General features: G+C 37.5%; 1 non-coding gene across 1 annotated transcript; it reads right to left on the bottom strand.

The window, feature by feature from the left end:
* Positions 1 to 13256: 13256 nt before the first annotated feature.
* On the bottom strand, positions 13257 to 13375 carry LOC137018193 (5S ribosomal RNA). Its single transcript, XR_010894844.1, has one exon. It is a non-coding gene; the product is annotated as a 5S ribosomal RNA (ribosomal RNA).
* Between the last annotated feature and the right edge of the window lie 7707 nt (positions 13376 to 21082).

Genomic DNA, 21082 nt, shown 5'->3' with positions numbered 1-21082 from the left:
TCCTCCTCGCTCCCTATTGATGTGCTCTACTATTAGCAGGAAAGGAAATCACCTCCCTGCAATTCAGGACGAACCTGATCTGAATTCTCATCTGAAGTCCCTCAGACCACTTCCCGGGGCAGCAAAACCAGGCGGCACTGCAAGGTCTGCCTCTCCAGTACACGCAAGAGCAAGCAGAGCATGTGTGTGCCATGCAACACTTGACATGTTCTGTCCCAAGCTTTGAGGAGTTACATACACTGAAGCATTATTAGGCCTGTAAAAAGTTAGAGAATATTTATTTATTCATTTATTTGTGTTTAGTGATACTATTTTGCTTTATTAATTGTAATTATATTTGTAATTAGGGGCCAAGCCCCGAAGGGGCTGTAGCCCCTATTGTAATTGTACGTTTTCCCTTTTATTATTATTATTCTTCCTCCCGAATGGGATTCTATGGCAGCCCTATCAACGGAACATGAGAAAATGATGAAATTTGGCACAGTTGTAGAGATGCTCATGAATAGTGATTGGACCAAATTTGGAGTCTCTAGAACCAACTCTATAGCGCCACCACCAGTTCAAAATTTCAACATTCTAACGGTTTTAACATTTGAACTGTTTGTCATAGAAAAATTAAATTTAGTTCATCTGATTCGTCTCTTCATGCTGATGCTATTCAACTTCTTACATTAAGTCTCCACCCATTACAGTAGCGGCCATTTTGAAAAGTACAGTATTTGTTTTTTTCGCTTCTCCTCCTTCAAAATTTGTCCAATTTTGTCCAATCTTTGATCAGATTATCTTTGGACTGAGCCGCACAGAAATGACTGAACAGATTTTTTTTATTCATCTTTGTTCAAAGGTTATGATGTCACGAAGTTAACGAGGTCGACCCAAAATTAGTATAGAGGCTGTATCTCAGCCAAACTTTGAGCAATCGAAACAAAAATTGGTACCCTTCATCAGAACCATGGTCTGAGGGTCTATGCCAAACTTGGGAACAGCGCCACCTACAGGTCATGAGATATGAAAAATGGCTATTTTGGCCAATAACTTTTGAACAGTTTGTCAGAAAATCAAGATCTTGGTGTCTATGGATTCCTTGGATCATGCCGAATCCGACGATACTGTCAATTGATACTGATATTGATTCTGTCAATATTGGATGAATCACGTGTCCGCCATTTTGAATTTTGTCATAAATTGCAATAACTTTTAAACAATTTGACATATCTTCACACAAATTGGTATGTATGACCTTTAGAAGGTCCTGAAGGTACCTGAGAAGTTTCAACACAGCGCCACCTACTGTTCCACAGATGTAATGATTATTGCAAAACCACTTATAACTTTTGAAAACACTTTCCAAAATGTGTATGCTTTATGTCATTTTATTCCCTGGCTTATGCCGATTCCGACGATGTGTCATTTGTCATTTTCCTTAAATGTACCTGTCCGCCATATTGAAATAAATGGAAAACAGTTTTTTCGCTACTCCTCCTACAATTTTTGTCCAATTTTGTCCAAAATCAGCTCAGGTGATCTTTGGACCGAGCCGCACAGAAATGACTGAATGGATTTTTGATATTCGCTACCATTCCCAAGATATTCATCTCTGAATGTGACCTTGCTTGTGTTTGTTGTCTTATGCTAGTTAGCTTAGCATGCTAATTGCTTAGCATGCTAACCAGTTGTCATTCTCTTTAATGTGGCTCTTCAGTTATCAAGTTAACCATGAGCTTCATTAGCATTAAGTTAGCTTAGCATGCTAATATGGTTAGCATGCTAAGTAATGCTTTTTTTGTGAATTCTTTGTTAGACTAAAAGGTTTCTTCCACAGTCTGTTGAATGTGCATCCTCAAGTAGCTCAATGTGTAAAGCCAGTTATCTGAAGAGCCCTGTATCCGAAGTTAGTGGGTTCGAATCCCAGGTGGAGCGGTTTTATAAAATAGTGTGTTTTGATTCCTTTACTGCCTCTTGGATTAGAAATAAATGCTTTTTGTTTCATGCTGTGTTCATTTTCATCTAAGCTTATGTACATTCTGAGTTCATTCTTGCCCGTAATTCTGAACCAGCTGTTTCATGTTTGTTCATTTTCTGCTGTTTTTCCTCTTCCTGCTCTGTATTGCACTACAGCATGATGAGCTGCAGAATGATCTAAAGTGCAGCTTTATAAGAATTCTTCATTTTGAGTTCATTTTCACATGAACTAATAAACTTCGGCAGGTGTGGAAACATTCACTTGCACAGTAGTGCAATGAGATGAGAAATGGACCTTGGACCCGGAGGTCGTGGATTCGAATCTTGTGTGGGGTTCCTTTATACAATTGTGTGTAATGAGTCATTTTGATACCTTTTTTATCCAAATAAGGATTGTGCTAATCTTTATTCCTCTTCAATGAGATACAAGTATTTTAGTTCATTCCGTGTTCGTTCTCTGAACTTCTATTGATTTTCATTTCATTTCCACCTGTCCTTCTGAACCAGATGTTTTGCATGTACATTCAATTTCTGCTGTTTTTGCTCTTCCTGCTCCGTATTGCGCTACTGCCCCTACTGGGGCTTGGCCCCGAATTGCTGCTTGCAGCTATATTTTAGTTTATTTTTATTTTGTTTCCCTTGATCTGCACTCTTCCTATGGATGGCGTGGAAAAATCAGGTAATATCTCGTACCTGGGAAGATTAAGTGTTTTTTTGTTTTGTTTTGTTTTGTTTAACAAGCACTTCCAGCTTTAAGTTTTTGTTCTTTATTCATTTTTTTTTTTTTTATGTATTTAATGTGATTTAATTTGAAGCCGGATTATTTGCTGTTTTTCACTTGTATTGTTTGCTCCATTTCTCCTTTTTGGTTTTGTTCTTTTCTTTAACCTCTTGCTGCTCCATGGTATGTCTAGGTTCATGAGCCCTTGGTAAGAACCTAGTTCTCTGTCTGACCCTTGTGGCAAGTAAATTGTCCATTGTTGTTCTCCTTCATGATTTGAACTTATTCTAATGCAAATCGTTGGATTGAATGTGAGTTGGATTATTTGTGCTTTTACTTTTTTCTTTTTCTTATTTTTTTTTTGCTTATTTCAGGAGCTGAAGGCCCCCAGTGAGGGAAGCTAGCTGTCTTGGCCCTGTGGTGGTGTTTCTCTCTCAGAGTGTTTTTGCCATTTGACAACTGCGTCTCCGTCATTTAGAGTATGCAGGGTTGCCAACTTTGCGACTTTGTCTGGAGTGAGACTTTGTAAAAATTTCAGTTTGCGCGTGTGCGCGGAGAAAATGTTTGGTAACCCTAATTTTAAAAATCAATGTCAGTCCATGTTTAAGTATCATTGGGGTGAAATAATTTATTTTATTTTTTGTCAGTTTTGTTACCTGACAGGGGCGGAGCCAGACATTGTAAACATTCAGGGCTAAGCCCAAATTTATATTTGTCCAAAGACATTTCATTTTTCCATTAATAGCTTTACTGACATTAAAGGAGCTTTTGTTGTTTTATTCTTGTTCAGAAATGTTGAAATGTGTTGGATGTACCTCCGCTAGGGGGTCCCGGGACATGCCCCCCGGAAGAAAATGTTGTACATTTTAAGGTTAAAAGCATCAATCTGGTGCACTCTGGAAACTCAAAATTAAGAGCTTCAACCCATGTACAGTGTGCAAATTGAACAAAGAAACAGCATTGACTTGTACCTGGAAATTAAAAAGGGTTCAAACATTTTTTTACAGTACTTTTCTACTCATTTCTTTTTAAAAGATAAATCCTTGAGCTTTTATTTTGATCACCAGCTGATCGCGTGCACAAAAGCGCTCACTTCTCTTTAAAACACGCAGCACAGAGAGACTGTATATATACTTAATCACTGCCTTTTGCTGTTTTATAAAAGGCACAAAGCCATATCACAGTTTAGATTTTAGTTCGTTGGCAAAGTATGTTTTAAATTTTCAGTTCATTATGAAACGGTGGCGGCAGCAGAGAGTCATTAATGGAAAACACTGAATGAATGTATAGCTGATAAATGTGCTAAAGTTGTCATAACAAAACTGAGAAATAAGGGAACGAGTATTGCGTTGCAAACGCTATGAGAAAACTCCTTTTCTCGAGAAAGTAACGGTCATGGTGTGTAAAGCAGAAGCAGCCTGGCCAGCGGCGGAGTGTGCACGATCCGGGAGTGCTGAAGACGTTCTGCGCGGCTTTGATGGGTGCGCGGCCACAAATGGGCAGCGACCGCGGCGACCAGTGGCAGGAGCTTCACATATCCTTTTTCGTCAGTGCCCTCAACAAATAGAGCGTTAACTGTACGTACACACTGCCACCGACTTGAGCTGCAAAGAAGCTCTGGCCGCTTTGTCAAAGACGCTTGTCAAAAAGTACGGGGAAGCTTGACGCTTTGGCCGCTCTGTATATTGAGTGCGCGCGCGGCCGGTGTTGCAGTCGATTCTGTTCCCTTTGGAATGTGTGTTCCCCCTGCTCACTGCGCATGCGCCATGAAACACCGCTGGATGGACGGAAAGCGAAGGAGGACAAAAATATTGGCGCTACGTTTAAATGTCTTGCACTGTAGCATAATAAAATTATTCAGTCCAGTTTTATTTCTGTGAATTAAATTAATCTTGGACTTGTTCATAGTTTATGTATTATGCCTGAATTTATAAATTTGAATTGTGCCAACACAAATTAGCTTATGTCCAAACTTTATGCCTCATATTACCATTTAGCATTATTGCAAATTTGATTGTTCCCTTCAGAATCTGTGTTCCCCTTTTCACAAGCATGGGAACCCAAAAGGTTCAAAAAACTATTTTTCCCCTCGAAGGTGGTATTTTTTTTTTTAAGCATTTTTTATTTATTTATTTTATTTTTTTAAATCTTTATTCCTTTTCCAATTTAAAATGCACTACAGATTTTAATGCCATGTTTATTAAGGCTTTGGTTAGTACAGAAGCCTCCATTGCAGGCCTATTTGAACCACAAGGAGTTCACAGGTGATTTTAAATGGCAAATTTTATAAAAGAAAAGAGTTTACCCAAAGTGAAAATTGAGAAAAAAACCCTCCAAAAACAAAGGCTTCATAACTGAGTCATTTATTGCAAGAAACACATTTGTATTCTTTCTCTGTAGATGGATTGCCCACACATTTTAAATGGAACCACCGCCCGCAGTAGTCACAAGCAATCTGTCAACATAAAAGAACTTCAGAGTCTTCAAATGTTTCAGTCTCTCCTCCAGTGTCTTCAACTGTTTCTGCCTCTCCACAAAAGTGGCACAGTTCACTTAGGTCATCTATGGAGGTACAACACTAGTGAAGGTGCACACCAAAAAGCACATCAATGGTATTCATAAGTAGCCATACCAGATTGGTGTAGCAGTGTTAAAGCAATCTCCATTCTGAACCGTGTTATGTCTTGTGGCTCACTGGAGAAGTTTATTGTAGAATTTTGCACAATGTGTTCTGCAAACTGAAGTAATAAGACAAATTAACTTTAAAGTATTGTACCATTTCAATGGACATTTAATATTTTTATATAATGCTATCACACCTTCAAAGCAAACACGCCACATGAAATAGTGTCCCTCTGAAGTGGGTGAGGCAGGCTTTCACAAACCCAGTGTGAAACTGAGACACCTTTTGCCATCATCAGGGCTCTACAAACAAGAGTTTTCTTTCAAGCATACATGTTTCACAATAACACTACTAACACATCTGATTGTGTTGCATGAAAAATACCTTGTTGCCTCCAAACACTTTTTCTTCTTGATTGATTGATTTCATTAGTGCCCTTTGAAATTACACATTAATTTTGTTAAGAATGTTATATTGCACCCTTGCATCTTGCATGTGAAAAATATTAAAGAAGGCAATAATGACAACATATAATTGTATCCATATATATTTATTCATTTTTATTTTATATAAGGAACAAAATATAACATAGTATCTGTTTCCCTTGTGACAATAATTTGAGGAACTCAAATTTTAGCATGTGTAGGCTACTTTGGAAACAGTGAACATTGTTAATACATTTTGTATACTGTTGTTGTATATCATAAACATGTCATCTCTGTATTTTTGCTATAATAATAATGCTAAAAAATAAAAATGCAGTAATATGAGGCATCAAGTTTGGACATAAGCTAATTTGTGTTGGCACAATTCAACTGAATAAATTCAGGCATAATAAAGTAAATACAGGCATAATACATAAACTATGAACAAGTCCAAGATTAATTCAATTCACAGAAATAAAACTGGACAGTGAGAATCATTTTATTATGCTACAGTGCAAGACATTTAAACGTAGCGCCAATATTTTTGTCCTCCTACGCTTTCCGTTCATCCAGCGGTGTTTCATGGCGCATGCGCAGTCAGCAGGGGGAACACACATTCCAAAGGGAACAGAATCGACTGCAACACCGGGGCTCTCTCTATCTCTCTCTCTGCTCGTGCGCGCTGAAAATTTCATATTTTGGTATGAACATTAACCCACCAGTGTGGCGGATAGCCTTTTGAGATTTGCTCGCCAAGCGGAAAATCTACCCGCATTTGGCACTTGGCGGGTGTTAATTTCGGACCCTACATTAGACTATTTTTATTGAGCAATTTAGCTAGCCCACATCATAACGCACGTCAGACAACATTTTCAACTATAGTTGAAGTTTGTAACTTAGTTTCGGCACACAGACTGATTATGCAAGGCTACGTCTTTAGTGACAAGCCTCACCATTTTATTATTTGCTTACCTTGATTGTCTTACAAACTTTCACACGTGCCGACTCCGACTCCGAACTCTCTCTGAACTTGTCACACGCAACTGATGTATCAGGTGCAAGGTTTTCAGCCCATCAACGATCAGAGAATACTGCAGTGAGAACGTTGCAGGTAGATGTAACAGCTGTGGGCCTTAAACTCCTCACCTGTCATTAATACGCTGTGGTCTAGTCATCAACAGAAAGTAACGGATTGAGAGGGGAGTGACATTTCTTGCGTGTGCGTGAGAGCGTGAGATTGATGCTGAAAGCGTGAGTGTCACGCCAGATGCGTGAGAGTTGGCAACCCTGAGTATGTGGTGTTAGTGAGTGTTAGTGTGGAGCATATTAGAGTGAGTGGGGTGTCTTAGGATACTCACTGTTCAGCTAGCCGCCCTACTGGTAAGCCTCAGCCTTAAAGTTTCTTGTTTTCTTTATTTCTTTTCTCTTTGTTTGGTCAACAGTTTTCTACATTTTAACTAATTATAATTGTGAAATAAAAGCATTTTGTATTTATATCCACGTCTATTGTGTTCAGTGGTAACGAACCTGTGTGCCCTATTTTGGGTATACATTTCCCCGTTCACAGAAATGGGGTGGTGTAGTCTGCTCTATTTTGTTCTAGTTGTACACTAATGTCAATTCTTGCCCTTCACCGCCCCGCTACACTTACATCATCTGATATGCTGCATGATGAACACTTTGTAAAGTTCCATTTTGAGGGTTATATTAACTGTGTGAATTTTGTTTATGCAATGTATTTTAGCGTCGCAAGCTTGGGAGCGCAAGCATTTAAAGGGGACACACACTGAAACGGTGCATTTCTAATCATGCCCCAAATAGGCAGTTAAAAAATTTTATAATAAAAAATCTATGGGGTATTTTGAGCTGAAACTTCAGACACATTCAGGGGACACCTTAGACTTATAATACATCTTGTGAAAAAGGGTTCTAGGGCACCTTTAAACAATTTTATTGATGCTTTATCCCTTCTATACATCTAATGATTTCTTCCTTTACTAACACTAAATCTATTCTGCTCTGTTTCAATATCCCTTCCCTTAACTGTCTCCTAGTGAACTCTCTTTTCCCTGGATTTTCATATCTCCACATGTCAATTAATCCTCTTTCTCTCATTGTCTCCATCAACATTCCCCTCGATTTCTCCCATCTAAATTTTACTCCCTTGCCAACAGCTAATCTACTGCATTTTATATTGAAGTCTCCCACTATAATGCATTTTCCAACAACTAACCCTTTTAACTCTTCTATAATTTCTCTCTTATCCAATTCGTTTGGAACATATATATATTTATTAGCCTAAAATCTATATCTCCATATATAAATTTGACTACCAAAATTCTTCCCCTCTGATCTTTATACACTTCTCTTATATTTTCTACACTGTCTTTTTTAATTAATATTGCCACACCGCTTGCATTATTTGCTCCATTATTGTAATATATGTCCCCTATCCACTCTTCTCTCATCTACCTCACCTTATCCTCTTCCCAGTTTGTTTCTTGTATGTAAATTATATCACTCCTATACGTAAATTGTAGCTCTTTAATTTTCCTTTTATCCCTTAACTCATTTATGTTTATTGAAGTTACAGTGGCCATAAGAGTTTGAGCACAACTTGTCTCCTAGAATACTCTTTTATCAGGGTTTTCTAATCTCCAGAGATCTACCAGATTTACTCCATCCATTAAATGTATTAGTTCCTTCCTTGAAGAGTCTCTTTTATAGCTCATATCATTGCCAGCATCCATTCTACTACACCAAACATGAAAATCACCCACACAAAAGCAATTATCTGTACATACTGTTTTTAAATGCATAAACTCCCTTCTATATTTTCCATTATTTGGCGCACAAACATTAACTTAAAAACACAATTTTGATACTAAAAATCTATAATTAAAACTCTTCCTTCACTATCAGCATACGCCTCCTTAACATTTTGTACTGCATTACTTTTAACCAGACAAGCCCTTCTACTGCCATGACTCACAAAAACATGAGGCCATTTCTTCCTCACCTCTCTCTTATTTTATTACTATCCCAGTTGGTTTCTTGAAAGCAGTAAATGTCAGATTTCACAGTGATAAAGATCTTTTCAAATTTATACATATTACCAAGCCCATTAGCAATTAGGGATGCAATTTTAAAGGTGCCCTAGAATCAAAAATTGAATTTATCTTGGCATAGTTAAATAACAAGAGTTCAGTACATGGAAAAGACATACAATGAGTTTCAAACCTCATTGCTTCCTCCTTCTTATATAAATCTCATTTGTTTAAAAGACTTCCGGAAAACACACGGATCTCAACATAACACCGATTGTTACGTAACAGTCGGGATCATTAATATGTATGACCCCAATATTTGCATATATGCCAGCCCATGTTCAAGGCATTAGACAAGGAAAGGCAGTATTCACGTCTGGATCTGTGCACAGACAAGGTAAGCCAGCAAGAACAACAGCGAAAAATGGCAAATGGAGCAATAACTGACATGATCCATGATAGCATGATATTTTTAGTGATATTTGTAAATTGTCTTTCTAAATGTTTCATTAGCATGTTGCTAATGTACTGTTAAATGTGGTTAAAGTTACCATCGTTTCTAATGCTGTGTTCACACCAAACGCGAATAGAGCGTCTGACGCGAATGATTTCAATGTTAAGTCAATGTACAGACGCCTTTACGCGCGTCTGGAGGTCTCGCGGCACGAATGAGGCGTTTAGCGCGGCGCAGAAGACGCGAATTCGCCTCCTTCGCACGTCTAGTTCGCGCGAATGACGCAAATTGAGCGTTTCGCGCGAATGGTGCTTTATGTGCATTTACGCGTTTGACGCGAATTCGCGTCTGACGCCCGAGTTGAAAAATTTGAACTTTGCCGTAAATTCACGCCGCGTTAACCAATCAGGAGCCTGCTTGCTGCTGTGGCGGCAGGCCCACCTGGAGTCACTCATTCAAAATGGAGGAACGACTGATATTATCAGTGAGCAGTCACCCAGAGATTTATGACACAAGTTCATACTTCAGACAGGAAAAAAGGAGCTCGCTTGGAAGAGTGTCGGTGAGGAGATTGGGCTACCTGGTAAGTTGTAAATACACATTTCACTTTTGAGTCACGTACACGTTTATCGACCCACGGCCTTCTCGCGACGCTGACCCATACGCCGCTGTTCTGCTCTCCAGAGCAAATACAAAGCAGTGGCTCTCTCGATGAACGCACGATCAACATCAGCCATCTTGCAAACAGACAACCGCCTAGCACTTGCCCCTCCCACAAGAAGCGGATTTCGCCTCGGACACTTGTTTTTTTATGCGTGTCTATTTCACTCTAGACGCGCGAATGCATTCAAAATGTTCAAGCGGCAAACTAGACGCGGTAGACGCTAATTTGACGCTCTATTCGCGTTTGGTGTGAACGCAGCATTACTGTATTCACGGAGACAAGAGCCGTCGCTATTTTCATTTTTAAACGTGCAGTCTGTATAAGGCATAAACACAACTTCATTCTTTATAAATCTTTCCAACAGTGTAGCATTAGCTGTTAGCCACAGAGCAGCCTCAAACTCATACAGAATCAAACATAAACATCAAAATAAATACTTTACTCACATAATTCGAAGTATGCATACAGAATGCATGACGAACATCTTGTAAAGATCCATTTGAGGGTTATATTTGTCACGGTACACACAGAAACAAGAAGGTTTGGGATCCAAGTGCAGGAGATATTTATTGGGGAAAACCAAGGTTGTAATCCAGAAGCAGGCAAGGGTCAAAATCCAGTAAAGTAGTCCATACAAAACAGGCACAAGAAAAACAAGAAAACCAGAGAAACAGAAGTACACGCAACATTAACAACGAACCACAACCCAAGACAGAAACAACACAGTATAAATAGACGGACACTAATGAAATAATACAAAACAGGTAAGTGCAATGACGTGAGATGATTAGTCCGGGAAGTGTGTATCGGGATATGTAGTCCATGTAACAGGTGGAAATGAGAGTCCGGGATGGAGTGCCCTCTAGTGACTGAAAGGGCACTCTAACTGGTGATCATGACAATATTAGCTGTGTGAACTTTGTAAATGCACTGTAATATAGTCGAGAGCTCGTGTGGCAGGGAGCACGCGATTTAAAGGGGCGGCGCTGCCAAAATCAGGGTATAGTTAATGATGCCCCAAAATAGGCAGTTAAAATAATTAATTAAAAAAAAATCTATTGGGTATTTTGAGCTGAAACTTCACAGACACATTCAGGAGACACCTTAGACTTATATTACATCTTGTGAAAAAGCATTCTTGGGCACCTTTAATCATGGCAGTAGTAAGTGTGAATATAGGAAATAAAGTGGACCTCATTTCTTCTTCTTTATGCTTCCTTTCTCACCATTGTCATTTAACATTCTTTTTCCATAACCAGCAACTGCATACCTTCACATGACATATCTTCATCATCATCATCATCATCACCACCACCACCACCACCACCACCACCACCACCACCATCATCATCATCATCATCTTCATTTTCAGTTTCATCAGGTTTAGAATCAGTCTTAGCTGAAGCTAGAGATTGTGGGGTCTCCTTGACAATGGTCATTTTACTCACGTTTGTCCTTTTCTTTATTGTCCATTAAACACTGGACTACCGCAGAACCCTCTCTATGGAGGCAGGGGGTGCCACCCTGGGCTTGAACTGTGTGATCCTTCTGTCCTAAATGCAATAGCTGACTTTCTTTGTCATCCAAGGGATTTCCCATTGTGTCTTCTTGCATGGGTCTGTTTTCTTCATTACATCACTGTACTTTACGTCACCCAGTTCTTTGCATTCTCTATCGTAGTGCCCCTGTTTATCACACTTGTAACAAGTAAACTCAGGGCAGTCTCTTAATATGTCCAGGCTGGATGCAAATGTGACACACTTGTCTGTTATGAATCACTCTAAAGTACTCTGCACCCTCTAGCATTTCAAACTTGGTTGAGTATGGCAAGGATTGAACAGTGCCCGAGAATTTAACTGTACAGAAACGTGTCCCATCCACAATGTCTGTACCTGGCCATCTCCTCCTTTTGATTGGGGTTGTTGCTTTGACACCCCAACCATTTAGTTTTACCTGAATTTCCTCATCCATGATATACACAGTAAGATTCATGAATGAAACAACAAACTCATCGTTGCTCAGGTCTCTAGCCATAATTTGACAGTTTCTGATATTTAAACCATCAATCAGTCTCTCTTTTCCCTTAAAGGGGACCTATTATGCAAAATTCACTTTTGCCTGGTGTTTGGACATAAATGTGTGTTGGTAGTGTGTGTACACAACCACCCTATAGTGATAAAAATCCACCCACTCCTTTTTTTTAATCCCCATAAATCATAAGCAGTGTCTCAGAACAAGCTGTTTTCAGATCCCTGGCAGTGTGAGGTCACAAAAGCCACAGGCCATGCCCACAAACGTTGACTGACACTTAAGTTTGAACAGAACCGCCCTGAGCACGTTGTTTAGAGCGAGTCTGCCATTGCTGCACTGAGGAGAGTGTCTCCCAAGCGTTCTGCAGCTGGATGGATTAATCCACATAGCTCTCTTCATTTACTTCCTAAATCTGAGCTGCTGAAGATGAGGTGGATTAACTTGGTTTTCCAGGAAAATGATCCCTCAGTTCTGTCGAAATTCGTGTATGTCTGCGCGAATCATTTCACACCGCACTGCTTTGTGAGCGAATATCAATACAAATACAAAGACAATTCAAAACAGAGACTGTGATAAAAATATGCTACTTAAGGATATATCATATATATATATGACATAAGGTCTTTCTATATTTGTTTACTGTTAGTTGTAATGAGTGTTTCTGTGTACTTCGCAATGTTTGCTGGTGATAATACAAGGGAAAACGAGAGAGTTTATGGATAATATTTTAATGCACACTTGCAGTGTTTTATTAAGCTCTTATATCTCTTAAGCTTCATCTTTTGTGTGAGGTACAATAAACGTCATAAAACTCATCTGTATAGTTTTGGCCATCATTTGGACGGTACAACAGGCCTGTACTAATATAGTGGATTAAAAACAAGAAGGTAATATAAGTTATAACCATAATTGAACTAAACTATAACTGTTCTATCTCCATGCAGCATATTTTTGACATTATAGTGCGTCCTGACTGAATCCTGACACTGTAGAATCAGCTCGTGAAGCTTTGCCCTCTTAGGCCAAGCACAGCAGCTCATTTGCATGTAAAGGGACCGCACTGAAACGGCTCGTTTTTGCTCAACCACTAAAAGTAGCAATTTTAACATGCTATAAAAAATTATCTGTGGGGTATTTTGAGCTAAAACTTCACAAACACACTCTGGGAACATCAGAGACTAATTTTACATCTGGTTAAATAGGGCATAATAGGTCCCCTTTACTGCGATTCATCGTAATCTCATACTTTTTATCTCCTTTAAACCAACATTCATTATATTTAAGACATTCAGACACTCTTTATTTATTTATTTATTTATGAAAAAACATAGCTTACAGCACCTGGTATTCTCAGGCGGTCTCCCATCCAAGTACTAACCAGGCCCGACTCTGCTTAGCTTCCGAGATCAGACGAGAATGGGCGTGCTCAGAGTGGTATGGCCGTAAGTGAAATCTGCAGCTAAGAGTGGGCTACTTAAGACATTCTTTATTTTTTCAGAAAAAAACATAAAGCTTACAGCACCTGGTATTCCCAGGAAGTCTCCCATCCAAGTACTAACCAGGCCCAACCCTGCTTAATTTCCGAGATCTGGCATACTTTTTTTATTTTTATGAAGAAATTTCAATCAATAAATACAATACAATAAAAATTTAAGTTTTTCTTACACAATCACCTTTACATCACATATCCCACATTTACCATACATCATACATTTGCATAAATAATTCAGATATCTACTTCACTCTCCAGCAGTTTCCACATTAGATCTTTTAAAACACAACAAACGCAAAAAACATGCAACATATTTTCACATTTAAAATACACATAAAGTCTTTCCATGTACACTTCTGTTTTCCTTTTAAACACAGTCCAACCATCCAACACAATTTTCTCTTTTTTCGCCACAATTCTTCTTTCTCATATTGCACTTTTCATCAACATTACCCACAGATTTATACATTTTGTTTTGACACTTCTTTTCCCACCCAAACATCACCACTCTGTTCCATTCCATACCAGTCAAATCTTTAAACACATATTTTCATTTCTTTAAAACATTCCTCCAATTCTTTACAATATAAAACATATGTAAAATCCATTCTTCCCTTTCTTGGCACACTTTACACAGAGCATTTCGTTCTATCCCAATTTTATTTAAAATAGATTCAGTAAAAAACACTTTGGGGCAGTTTCCCGGACAGAGATTAAGCCTAGTCCTAGAATAAAATGGCCCTTTAAACCAGATTAACAGAAATCTGCTTTCTCTGTCATGGTTTAAAATAGACCTAGACTTAGTATAGTCCAGAGTTTAATAAGATGATTTCCTGGAGGAAGACTAGAGCTACTCCAGGACTAAACTGAGGCTTAAATTAAACCTACCAGGATTCAGGTTTAACTTCAGATTAATGTGTTTCAAAGAAGACGTATGTATTACTTGGATATATCAATATTGATATAAACTGTATATTATATATATATATATAAATAAAATAGTTGTTTTTTTGTTTTTTGTTTTAAATGCTGTTCACTTTATTTAAACAATTTATTTTCAATTTATTTTGATTTTGTTACTAGAACTCACCTGATGTTTCATTTTGAAATAACATATTTCAGTCAAGTAACCAATCAAACAAGACTTTCACTTCCCATCATGCTTTGCACCGGGCTGAAGTGGGAGAGTAAATGTTGAAAAAGGGTTATTTTATGCATTTTTTAGAAAGATGAGAATATGGAGAGACGTTTTACTGTTCAATGTTCTATTGTGTAAAAGTTTTTGATATGTTAGTTTATATGTTAGAGATTACCATTGTGGTGAAGTGTAGAGCTTGTGCTTGGGTTGAGGACCTGCTAAAAAATTTTTTTATTTAAATATTATATATATATATATATATATATATATATATATATATATATATATATATATATATATAAATATAATTAAGCAACCAACTATGATAGTGCTTTGGATCAAACCAGTATAATTTCTAGACTGCCAACACAGATTATCACGTGTGTAAATAGTGTGAAGATAAAACAAAAGCATTAATAATCATAGGATTATTATATATATAATTCACCTTTTTAAATAGAATTTATTACAAACAGATTTCCAGGCATTCCTTTTTTTCACAGCTGATGTATTTTGCTTTTTTTAAAAGAACTGTCTCTTGTTTAGTAAATTTTTTTTTTTTTTTTTTTTTTTTTTGAGATTGCAGTCTTTTTCTGCTGCCATCGTTTTCCTTGGATTTGCTTCTCAGTTCCATGCAATTTTAAGCTTTTCTTGGTTCATTCCATGTTTTACAGGCAACCTCTCCCATGCTAATTCAGATTAGCACAGTTGGTTTTAAATTAATCTAGTTTATTTTAAGTCTGGATTCCAGGTTTTAGTAATTTGTACTTAATCTGTTTCAGAAAGCCATGACTTGTGTTTTCAGAAATACATGATTAACTATTCTAGATTAAGGCCTATCCTGGCTTGATTTAAACCCTGTCCGGGAAACCGCCCCTTTATGTCTTATAAAATACTACAAACATTCCAACTTTGTCTCCACACATTTTCTCATCATGTTTCTCCATATACACTCTTTTAAATCTTTGAATTTTTCCATCCAGTACTTATTTGCAATTGTTCTTTAAAAACACTATCTCTAAAAATAAAATAATTTTTTCGGTACATTCTTTAAAATCACACAATTTTTCTCCCAATTTGACAAATGTTTTTGTCTTTTTGCTCTTCTTCCATGCACTCTATTCTTTTAATCCACTCTTTTGGTATTGCGTTCTTGATGGTTTTATATTTGTTTGTTATTTCTTGTTTGCTGTATTCTTCTTTTGCTACTTCCATTGCATCCACAGTATATTATGTCGGTAAAAACCCCTCTTTGAACTCATACAAAACATCTCTCACTCTCGTTATCCCTACTTCCATCCATTTAAAAAATAAATAAATAAATAAATTTCCCTTGTTTTAAAATGTTATTTTAGAACAAACGTTGATTTAAAATGTTTTCTCTCCCATGCAGATCATACTCAATTTTCATTAAAAACTTAACCCAGGCACTAAAAATTTCTCTATAAATTCCATCTCCCATGTTAAAACCACCACATTTATTTAAAAAATATTTCATTGTTTTCTTCCACTTTTGTTCATTTAGCTATTTCTTAACAATTTTCACTCTCATAAGATTAATGGATGTGGAACAACGAAAAAATGCTAAGTCCCCCTTTTCCACCACCCCTAAAATCATGTTGTGTGCAGTCTTCGCTGTTTTCCCCTCCCATAAAAAGTCAAGAAAACATTTCTTAAACCTCTGTTCTGTCCATAATGGCATTTCAGACACACATAAAATATACCAAAGTTTAGAAACCATTAAAACATTCAATATTAAAACCTTCCCCTTCAAGTTTAAAGTTTTTAATTTCCAAGAATTTAACCTCCTCTCTATATCCATTACTAGTTGCTCCCACATTTCATCTCTTGTAGCACATGAAGTTTGGGCAGTCCTTCAGCAGGTGATCCGGGCTCATGCACAGCCTACAAGTCTTCACTTGATGGCTGTGCATCACCCGAAAGTACTGTTGCTCTTCGGCTGTCTCTAACCTTGTGCTGTACGGCAACGATGCCACTTTCTTGGGGAACCGGACCTTTAGGAACCGTGTTCCATTTTCAATATCGGTGCCTGGGTAGCATCTCCTCTTAATTTTAGACATGGGATCAACTCCCGATCCACTTTTCTAAAAATTTTTCATCATCCAGGTAGACGGGCAGGTGCATGAAGGAAACAACATAATCTCGGTTTTGCAAATTTTTCACATCACTCCTTTAACTCTCAGTCTTTCAATCAGTTTATCACGTTTCCTCCTTTTCCATTGTCAGTTCATATTCTTAACCTTGTCTTGGTCTTAATGCAAAAATTTTTCCATGTCCACATTGTTCTGTTACAGCTTTAATAATATCCTCCACTCTCACTTCATTCACATTCTCAACGTTCACAATCGCCGTAGCTTCTTTTAAATATTTCCTTTAAATATTTAAATATTAACTAACTTATCGCTTGCTGCTTGATTTTTTTTTCTTTTTTTTTTTTCTTTTTTTTCTCTATTTTCAGCTTGTAGTCATTTAACCAGTCCAGTGTCGTTAACCATCCGTGTCTCTCCAGCCAGTCCTGGGTCATAATCCATATATATCCCTCCGTAAAAAGAGAAAAAAGAAAAAGGTTTAACCACCCTCCATCCAGCAAAATACTGCTGTTGGGTGGTTTTATAAAAAAAACAAAAAAAAACTTACCAAAAAAAAAAAAAAAAAATACACAAAATGGCGGAGAGCCTTCCTCTCCAAATTGCAGCCAAACTACTTAATTCACACTCAATAGCGCCCTCAAAGTGGTATGGCCATAAGTGAAACCTGCATCAAGGAGTGGGCTATTTAAGACATTCAGACACACTTTATTTATTTTTTGAAAAAACATAAACCTTACAGCACCTGGTATTCCCAGGCGGTCTCCCATCCAAGTACTAACCAGGCCCGACTTTGCTTCGCTTCCGAGATCAGACAAGATCGGGCATGCTTTTTTTTTTTTTTTAATTAGAAATTTCAGTCAATACAAAACATTTTTTTTAGACTAGAATTACATTCATCACATATTCAAACTAAAATCGCCATTAAATGTTGTTGTTAAAAGAACATATAAAATTCACATCACATACGTATCCTTTTAACACCTTCATAACACAAGTTGAACCCTGAAACTAAAACAAACTTTCATCTTCTCCTAGCATGTAAAAGTGCTTTTGTTTAAAAATACATATAACATCTTTTGTCAAACTTTTATAAAAATCCCCCATCTTGTTTTCCAATTTAAAATAATTGTTTAACATTTCCCCATAATTTTCTACCATCCGTTTAAAAAGCTCCCATAAGTTAAGTGTAAAATCTCTGTTTCTGACTACATTCCTTCTTTTCCATATTGCAATTCACAAGTTTCTTATTTTCTTTGTTCTCTGTCATTCCCAGCATAAAAAATCTCTTCCAGTCAGCAACCTCTTCATTTTCTCTTAATTCTTTGACAATTTCTTTTCAGTTCATTAAAAATTGGGTTGAGCTTTTCACATAATAAAGACAAATGTAAAATACCTTCATCTTCTTTTTTACAGACTTTACATTGTGTATAATGCAGAAGGAAACAAATGCCCAATCTCATTTCTGTAGAGATAACATTTTGTCTGATAAAATAGTCAAAACATTCTAAATCTAAATCCAACCATTTCCATGTTCTATTCTTCCAAATGTCTCTTTCTCCAAATGTCTTAACCAGATCTGGTTGGCAACAGTTTTTTTTTTTTTTTTTAAACTCCATTTATAAAAAACTCATAGTAAATTTTCACAGTTTCTTTACATTTTAAAAACACCATTTTGTTTTCTCTTTCTCCCTTCTTGTTAATCTCATCTAGCCATTGCCTTGGTATTGCTTTCTTGACATCTTCATACTGTTTTTTTTTTTTTTTTAAACCATCACATTAAAATCCTCCTTCTCCTCCTCCTCCATTGCATCCATAATCACGCGGTAAAAGTCCCTCTTTCAACTCCCATAAAACATTTTTCACTTTTACAATCCCCACTTGTAGCCACTTCTTAAAATCGATGTCTTGCTCATGTACAGTGCCCTCCACAATTATTGGCACCCTTAGTAAATGAGCAAAGGTTGATGTGAAAATAAATCTGCATTGTTTATCCTTTTGATCTTTCATTCAAAAATTCACAAAATTCGAACCTTTCATCGAAGTAAAACGATTGAAAATGAGGGGAAACTCAGATTATGAAATAAATGTTTTTCTCCAATACATGTTGGCCACAATTATTGGCACCTCTAGTAAAATATCTCTGAAGTATATTCCCATTCATATTTACATTTCAACCAGGTCAACCAGGGTGACTAGGAGCATAAAATTGTCCAGCAATGACTTCTTGTTCCACAGGAATATAAACATGAGGACCAATTAACCAATCAACTAAACATTTTACAAATCTGCCTGGAAGAGGACATGTGTCTAAATCATCCTAATGTGAAGTGAGGAGGAAAGTTTGAGTTGACAAAGACTCTCCAAGGATCACAGATGGAGAATTGCAGAGATTAGTTGAGTCTTGAGTCTCAGAAAGCCTAAAAAAAATGATACACCTACATCCCCACAAGTTTATCGGGAGGGTTTCAAGAAAAATCCTCTGCTCTCATCCAGAAACAATCTCCAGCATATTCAGTTGTCAGACACGACTGGAAATTCAAACTGGACCGGCTTCTATGGTCAGATGAAACTAAAAAAAGAGATTTTTGGCAGCAAACCCACCAGATGGGTTTGGTGCACACATGGATAAAAAGTGCCCCATGCCCACTGTTAAATATGCTGCTGGATCTTTAATGTTGTGGGACTATTTTTCTGCTGGAGGTCCTGGACATCTTGTTCAGATTCATGGATTCTATCAAATACCAACAGATAAAAAATCAAAACCTGACTGCTTCTGCCAGAAATCCAATAATGGGCCATGGTTGGATCTTCCATCAGGACAATGATACAAAACAAACATCAAAACCAACACAATTGTGTCACTGAGCACAAAATGAAGCTTCTGCCATGGCCATCTCAGTCCCCTGACCTGAACCCTAAAGAAAATGAGTGTAGTGAACTGAAGAGAAGAAGCACCAGCATGGAGCTAGAATCTGAAGGATCTGGAGAGATTCTGCATGAAGGAATGGTCTCTGATCTCTTGTCAGGTGTTCTTCAAACTCATCAGGCATTATAGGTGAAGACTCAGAGCTGTTATCTTGGCAAAAGGAGGTTGCAAAAGTTTTTGAATACAAGGGTGCCAATAATTGTGGCCAGTGTGTTTTGGAGAAACAAAACTTTTTTTTTTATTCTTCTAAAAACCCAGTTTGGCAGTGACATCACCTGTAATTTGTACCACATTTTTTATAACATTAACATGTTTACATTTTCCCTTTCAAACTTAACCTGTTTCTCCAAGAAATCAGTCTCCTTTCCATCCCTCCCAGTGTCTCATATCACATATCAACGGCTTCATTTCTTGTACCTCTATGAACTTAACAACCCCTGTTAAAACCTCTGTCCTTCCAAACTTCACGTATACCATTTTTTCTTTATTTATTTTTGCACCTGAACCCTCACAATAGCATTTCATTTTTTTTTTTTTACATCACTTCTTTTACGCTTTCTATATTTTCAACCACAATTGTCGTATCATCAGCGTATTGGAATATTTTAGTTAGTAGTTCTTTTTCTTTTGAACTATGATTGCAAAAGAAGCAGCTGACACTAAAAGATAAGTGTGTTTTCAGGATGACTGAGATGGAATTCATGGGCCATGTGCTTTCAAAGAATGGAGTTGGGGCAGCACAGTCTAAAGTGGAGGCAGTGCAAAACAATCGACAGCCAGAGAATGCAACTAAGGTGAGGTGTTTCCTTGGCTTGGTTAATTATTGTGGTCTATTCATTCCCAACCTGGTCACTATTGCAGAACCTCTGAGGCATTTCACTAGGTCAACATGTAAATGGTCATGGGGGAAAGACCAACAGGCCGCATTCAAGGCATTGAAGGTTGCACTGGGAAGTTCACAAACAATGGCTTATTACAGCCAGGAGGCAGACACACAGTTGATCGTCGATGCTAGTCCAGTAGGGCTTGGTGCGATCCTGACCCAAGCACAAGCTGATGGTGCATACAAGCCAGTCTACTATGCCAGCCGTGCTTTGACGGATGTGGAAAGGCGGTAATCTCAGACTGAAAGAGAAGCGCTTGCCATAGTGTGGGTCTGCGAGAAGTTCCATGTGTTTTTGTTACGGTAAAGAATTTTCAGTGATAGCTGACCACCAGCCACTGGAGGTGATTTACTCACCAAAGTCGAAACTGCTTGCCAGGATTGAGTGCTAGGCTTTAAGGCTACAGCCCTAGAAATTTAAAGGGCACCTATTATGCCCCTTTTTACAAGATGTAATATTGGTCTTGGGTGTCCCCAGAATGTATTTGTGAAGTTTCAGCACAAAATACCCCCCAGTTAATTTATTATAACCATTTGAAAATGTCATTTTTGGGGCCTGTTTTAAGAAGAGCTGTTTTGGTGTGTACCACCTTAAATATAAATGA

Source organism: Chanodichthys erythropterus, chromosome 3, assembly GCF_024489055.1.
Source record: "Chanodichthys erythropterus isolate Z2021 chromosome 3, ASM2448905v1, whole genome shotgun sequence".
Taxonomy (NCBI): domain Eukaryota; kingdom Metazoa; phylum Chordata; class Actinopteri; order Cypriniformes; family Xenocyprididae; genus Chanodichthys; species Chanodichthys erythropterus.
Note: the sequence above shows the minus strand (reverse complement) of the source record. Positions and strands in the feature narration are given on the sequence as shown.